The 7,489-nt window shown below is 25.5% G+C and overlaps 1 long non-coding RNA gene across 1 annotated transcript; it reads right to left on the bottom strand.

The window, feature by feature from the left end:
* Positions 1-213: 213 nt before the first annotated feature.
* On the bottom strand, positions 214-2,592 carry LOC112696539 (uncharacterized). The gene is made up of 4 exons (XR_003150751.3): positions 2,356-2,592; positions 2,189-2,259; positions 1,081-1,358; positions 214-638 (listed from the first exon to the last, which is right to left on the bottom strand). It is a non-coding gene; the product is annotated as an uncharacterized lncRNA (long non-coding RNA).
* Positions 2,593-7,489: the final 4,897 nt, after the last annotated feature.

Below are 7,489 nucleotides of genomic sequence, written 5' to 3'. Positions count from 1 at the left end.
CATTCAAATCTAAGTGTAGCATTTGAAAATTTGTAGAAAATTTGAAAATTTCAATAATCCAAATATTTTTACCAAAATTTCAAAATAGTAATAATCAAATTAATAAAAAATCACAAAAGGCCTTTTTTCAAAGCAAAATTATATAAACTTTCAAAAAATATATAAATAGAGTTAGAAGACCATGAATATTTAAGTCTAGAACAACAAAAATAATAGCACAACAACAAAATTCAACCAATTTATTCAGGAGAAAATTCAGGTTAATCAAAAACCATTACATATATAAAATAGAAACACCAATTTAGTATCATTTTATTCATAATAAAAAAATGAAAAAATTACCTGAATAACAAAATATTTAAAATTATCTAAACAAAGTAACACATAAGAACGCCTTAAGTGAAATCATAAATAGGATAAAAAAATTCTATTTGATTTTTTTTTCCCACAACCAAACACATCAACAAAAAATGAGGTATATATAAGAAATTTGTAATAAATAGGAGGGATGAAAGATTACTCTTATGCAATTTTTGATACAGCCACCTTTCATTGTTCTTTGAGAATAATAAAGAGTAGCGTGCAGCTGATCCACGAAATTATAGGACTTTGTTCTTGTTAATGATGCCCAAATCAGCCTATATATATATAGATATTAGAATATATTAAATGATCATAGAATGAAGAATAATATATAACTGCATTTGGATACAGAAACTATGAAAAAAATTGCTCTCCATAGATTTAAAATTGTTTTTGCTTTTGAGTATTCACCAAAAACAGTAAAACTGATCAGAACATATTAATAACATAATGATTAATTCAACTTAGGCATAGTTTGGTTCATGGCTTAAGTTTGCAAACAAATAAACAATAATTGATAGCATGCACTAAGATGAAAGCAACTTATTAGTTATGAGCGTATGATCAAGTTATGACTCTGCATTTTATGCTGAAACTCAATATGCATACTTCAAATCATTAGCATAAACCAAACAAAAGATGCAATCATAAAAATCAATCAATTGCGCAATTCACAAAAGCAAAATCAACAGCTAAAAAAATGAAAAAAAAACTTACAAAGTCAACACCTCTTTTTATGTTCATACAGAACTGACTTGATCATACCCTAGCCATTCTATCCTTAACCGCCACAACTGCAGCAGGAACACCACCTCCAGAAGCGCTTCCAGCAACCTCAACATCCTTATTATCGGGATACTATATAATGAAATTGAATATATACAAATAATTTTTTCCTACTCTTTTTCATCGGTTCCTCCTCCGTATCCACCACCACATGGATAAACACCACAAACTCTACCGCTAAGTTCTTTGCTTAGTATGGAGCTTTATTCCTGAAAGGCGATAATAATGACAAATTAGAGAGTAAATGATAAAATACACCATGATAAGAGCCAGAGAGAATGAATGTTGTAAGGAGATCTATTTGAATTCAAATTCGAATTTGATCAAAATTTCCGCCCAATAACACTCAAAACACTTCCAAAGAACGTAAAACATTTTCAAAAAATCAAAAGTACAATAAATAAACACTTCCATGATGAAGCAAGATAAGTAAAAAAATATTTACCCAGGACACTTCAATAAAATAAGGGATAAAAAATAGTTGTGTTAGATAATTTTGATTATTTTCTTTAAAAAAACCATAAAGTATTTTATCTGTGAAAAATTTAAAAAACGTTGAGAACATATGTAGATTGCGTCAACGTTGTATAAAAACCGTGAACACACTGTTCATAATATTCAACATTCTCATAACCAAAGCTCTTTTACTTTGATTCAATCACAATTTTATTTTCACTATATATATGTCAATTTAGACCCTTACATAGTATTATAGTAGATGGAACACTCATATCCAAGAAAAGATTAATTTATTAGACTGATATCACAGCAAACAGGCCTTGAATCCCTTTTTCAATTTCTGAGCAAAACCATGGGGATTAATGTTAGAAGAAAATAAAATAGGCAACTCTGAAACCATACGAAAGAAAATAACAACACCTATCCGGAATGTAACTCAAATCATCATAAATCCATTTAAAAAATTTAGGTGTTCATTATTTCATTTCCCTACATAGTGCTAAAAGTAAATCAAGAGATAAAAAACAGTTGTAATCACAATCCAACACTATAATCAAGAGACAGGAATCAAGAATAGTACCCTTTTCTAACATAGAGAACCCAGATGAAAACGGCAGCAGAGATGACACCGAGAAAAAGCATTCCAACATTCTTGAAGTTGTCAAAACAATTCAAAAATAAAAATCAAAAGCATAAATGTGATACGTGAATTCTAAAATCCACTGGTGTGAAGATGAAATACTTAACTCTTTAGGATTTTCTATCTGGCAATGACCACGGCGAATAGCAGGCGGTTGTGACGATTGTGGCAGCAGAGGAGCTCCCTCCTCCCTCGCGTTCTCTGCTTTGCGTCTCCCTTTCTGTTTTTATTCTTCCATTTTTTTCTCTCCCCTCTTTCCAATGAATTTTTTCAGTGGTGGATCCAACAATTATTCTTTTTGGAAAAATTCTTGCTGAGTTTAAATTTCAAATTTCAATTTTCACACTACTGTTTTGATAAGTTACACGTGTCATACAATAAAAGCTAACACTTGTCAAGCACTAGGTGCGTCACTTATCGAGTAAAGAATCTATTACTACTCTTTTATTATACATTAAATTATTATAAATTATAAATTATATATTAATATTAATAAATAGATGGCCAGTTCTCTGGTGGCACAATTAATGGTACCTAGTGGTGGCCTAGTGTTGACCCACCAGTAGATGTGTGACACTTGGCTGAAGGATTATGAAAGAAAATTAGTGGTGAGAATGATAAGTAGTGGGTAACTCTTGGAATGTTACTGTGAGAGTAAAATAGAAAATTGAGCACCAAAAATTGAGTCTTATATTGTGGGTTATGTACCATGCCAACAAAAATATGAAAAACAAAATATACGGACAAAAATTAGTAAAAACAAAAAAAAAAGTCTTGGATTGTTTTGCCATTTTTATTTAGATGAAGATAATAAATAATCAAATTTACAATACATGACTTCACAGAAAAAACAATCCAATTTACAAGCAAGAGGAAAAAAATAAAAAAAAAGGAGAAGAAAACACCTCCCATGACACTTCTTCTTTGTCTGGAACTCTTTCCTTTCTTTAATGGTTTTCGAATTTTTTTTTTCTTTTTGACAAAATTCTAATATTTCTATTAGTATACATATCTTACAAATTAAGGTCGTTTAATTTAAATCTTGTAACATTAATTTAAAATTATACGAAAATGGTAATTTCTAAAATTGTAAATTTTAATTATGTAATATATGTTTGAAATATTATCCCATAACATGTTCGAAATTTTTAATATTAAACATTTAAGTCTCTTAAGTTTTAAAATACACAAAACAATCCATAATATTTAAGTTTGATTTGGTAAAACTTTTTAAAGAGGTGTTTGTTCTTTTTTAAAATACAAGCTCCTCGTTCTGTGCTTGGTAAACCAAAAAGACCATGAACTTGTACTTACAGCTTTTAAAAGATCGCGATACCTTTGAAAAGCAAATAAAGTGAAACTTTTTAAAGTTGGCTTGTGCTTATCAAATTTTAAAAGTGTACTATAATCTCATATATTAACTAATTTTCAAATTTAATGCTTAAAGTTATGTCTTTTAAAATATTTTTAAATTTTAAAAGTTATTTTACCAAACGTAATTGTTATTGCTTGTGTTTATTAAAAGTTATTTTTAATTTAATTTATCAAATATAAATGCTACATCTTTTAAAAAGCTGCATGTCTTTTAATAACTAACCTTTATAAGCTAATTTTACAATGTAAAAATTTTACTAAACTAAGCCTTACTTTTTTTTGTTAGAAAATATAATCTCCTTTCAATTTGATTCCTGCAATCAAAATGACTATTTTGAAAATACTTAAATATTTTCAAGAACTATTTTGATTTTCTTAAATTGTTAGGGACAATTTTATACTTATCTTTTCGAATCAAATTGGAGAGAAACTAGATTGTCTAACAAAAATAAATGTTAGAGATTATTTTATCTATTTTAAAATCTAAGAAACTAACATCTAATTTTAAAAACCTCAATGATTAATTTTGATAATTAATCTACATTTTTATTTATATAAAATGATTTTTGTTTAATTATTCATGTTAATTAAATGTAATTGTTTTTTTAAATCAATATTTTTTTTAAAAGGAATTTTATTTTTTATTTATTTATTCTTATGGAGGTTTAAAATTTCAGTATTTGTGAATTTTTAGTGTTTATAAATACCAACAAAAATCTATTTTAATTTTAAATATAATTCTGCGGTGAATCACCCAATTAAATTGGTTTCTTACCCAGAAAATTGCATTGTCACATTAAATCAAATTATATACGTATGTCCAGTCTTAGTAAATCTTTTTTTTAAATAATTTATTGTACATTTATACTAATTTATTTTAAGTCATATTGATTTTATAAAGACTTTTCTAAAATAAAAGTTATAATAGAATTAAGAAGTAATATTGAAACCAAACCACCGCCAAATAGGTGATTTGTCATAAATCTAAACTATTGTTAGAATATTTAAATTAAAATGGCATAATTTAAATATAATTTAGTATTTATGGATATTAATAGAACAAACTATTTTTTATATTGCATTCGTGGTGGCAATGTGTAGGTTAATGGATTGAGCGGATGCTAAATTGGTAGGTGATAGGTCAAAATTTTTTACTATAGATAAAAATCTGGTACTAACAATTCAATAACTTATAAAATCTAAGAGAAGCCACACATTTTAGAGACTGCACAGAACTCTGTCATTTCTATAAAAAAAATTCTTGTGAATTACAAAAAACATGGAATTGTACCATACGTGCTCCGTGTATGTTGCGTATAGTAATATTATTGTGCATGATCACTTGGATATTATACGTTATTATTATGATAAAAAAAAGGTGGATTTTATGGTGTAGAAAGAAAATTATTTCTACATGTGTAGAAGGATAGGTGTCAATGCATTAGTAGTTTATGTTGATTGTTCTTAGATGGGGAAGAATTAATTAGAGTACACAATTGTTGATTTATTGGACCCACAAAAAAAAGAGAGTGTGTGACATTATATGTGTGTCATAAAGACAATTTATTAGGTTTTTTTATTTTAATAAATTAAATAAATATTTTATTTATTAAAATAAATAATTTAAAAAATTATTACCATGTAGACGAGATATATGTATTTATAAATATAAAAATATATTTTATAAAAATAATAAAAATATTAATAATTTAAATTAGACCAAACTCTTAAAAATAGAACATTTCAATTAATATGGAAGGTGAACGATCTTAACCGTACTACGTCCATCCACCGGGGTTTTTTATTAGAATTTACACTAAATCAATTCAAATAATAATAAGGGGGGATTCGAATCCCCAACACTTGCTTAAGCAAATTAGTGAGCTAATCACTAGACCAAGTTCATTAATTAATTAGTTAAAACCACCTATTTCTTCTATTATTTTGAAACTGCTCATCTTTCTTATTATTTGAAATATTATATTTTTAAGAGTTTGATTTAATTTAAATTATTGATATTTTTTATTATTTTCAAAAATTATATTAATATTTTATTTTTGTCTAAAACATTTTATATAAATTAAATTATTAATATTTTATTTTTGTCTAAAACATTTTATATCGTTCTAATTTAGTCTTTTGTTCAAAGTTAAATATTTTCTTCTAAAAAATGGGATACCTTTAATAATAGTAAATTATCAATTCAATTTATAAATTAAAACATGTAAAATATTAAAAATATAAAAATAATTAGTAATATATTTAGGACATATAATTATAAAAACAAATTAAATTTGTTAACCACAGTAAATGAATAGTAATTACCTATTACTTAAATTATATATTTTTTCGTTTTTAATAGTAATAATTTTAAGAGTGAAAGTAAGTTAGTCTCCAAATCTTTTTCTTTTTCAAATTCTATGAAAAATATTTTGGTTAATATTAAAAAAATATTTTTTTTTTCAAAATTTTTTTCATCTAATGGACTTAATTCTAATTTGATTAGTGATATACATATTTATTAACAATAAATCAAATAATATGTGGGAATTTTTTATTTTAATAAATTAAATAAATATTTTATTTTCTGAAATAAATAATTTTAAAAATTATTAGGAAAATACATAAGCATCTCTTATCTTGTTTATACTGTAAACGAGATAATTTTATCCGTATTGAGATATGTGTATTTTTTCAATTTTCATATATCTCCTTACTGTAAACGAGATATATGTATTTGTAAATATAAAAATATAATTTTTGAAAATAATAAAAAATATTAATAATTTAAATTAAATCAAACTCTTAAAAATAGAATATTTCAAATAATAAGAAAGATGAGCAATTTCAAATAATAGAAAAGATGAGCAGTTTCAAAATAATAGAAGAAATAGGCGGTTTTAACTAACTAATTAATGAACTTGGTCTAGTAGTTAGCTCACTAATTTGCTTAAGCAAGTGTTGGGGATTCGAATCCCGCCTTATTATTATTTGAATTGATTTAGTGTAAATTCTAATAAAAAACGCCGGTGGATGGACGTAGTACGGTTAAGATCGTCTACCTTCCATATTAATTGAATGTTCTATTTTTAAGAGTTTGGTCTAGTTTAAATTATTAATATTTTTATTATTTTTATAAAATATATTTTTATATTTATAAATACATATATCTCGTCTACATGGTAATAATTTTTTAAATTATTTATTTTAATAAATAAAATATTTATTCAATTTATTAAAATAAAAAAACCTAATAAGTTGTCTTTATGACACATATATAATGTCACACACTCTTTTTTTTTTGTGGGTCCAATGAATCAATACTTGTGTACTCTAATTAATTCTTCCCCATCCAAAAGCCATCAACATAAACTACTAATGTATTGACACCTATCCTTCTATACATGTAGAAATAATTTCCTTTCTACACCATAGAATCCACCTAAAAAAAATATAATATTCGTATTGTTTTTTAAGTTAACTGTTAAAATTGCATGTGAACATGGAGAAAAACATTCATGAACAGAAAAATCAAGAAGATCTTGAATAATGAACTTGCATTGAATGAAAAATCTCAAATTAATACAAATCTAATTACTGCTATTTATATCTGTACTACTTTAATAGATTTACAAATTTAAACTGACTAATGATACACTTCATTACAGCTAATTATTTCTTATTGTAACAACTTTTTACAAAGGGGTAAATAACAACTTCTACTAATCATGCTAAAAACTAGTAAATGAATAAAATAATAGCAAGAATAATATTAAGTAACACCCTCCCGTATGCTTGGCATATCGAGAGTGAAGAGATCCAATAATCCAAGCTTAGAGTAAGCTATGGCGAAGGGTCCAGGAGGAA

This window comes from Arachis hypogaea, chromosome 6, assembly GCF_003086295.3.
Source record: "Arachis hypogaea cultivar Tifrunner chromosome 6, arahy.Tifrunner.gnm2.J5K5, whole genome shotgun sequence".
In the NCBI taxonomy this organism is placed as follows: Eukaryota; Viridiplantae; Streptophyta; class Magnoliopsida; order Fabales; family Fabaceae; genus Arachis; species Arachis hypogaea.
This window is presented reverse-complemented; position numbering and strand designations above follow the sequence as displayed.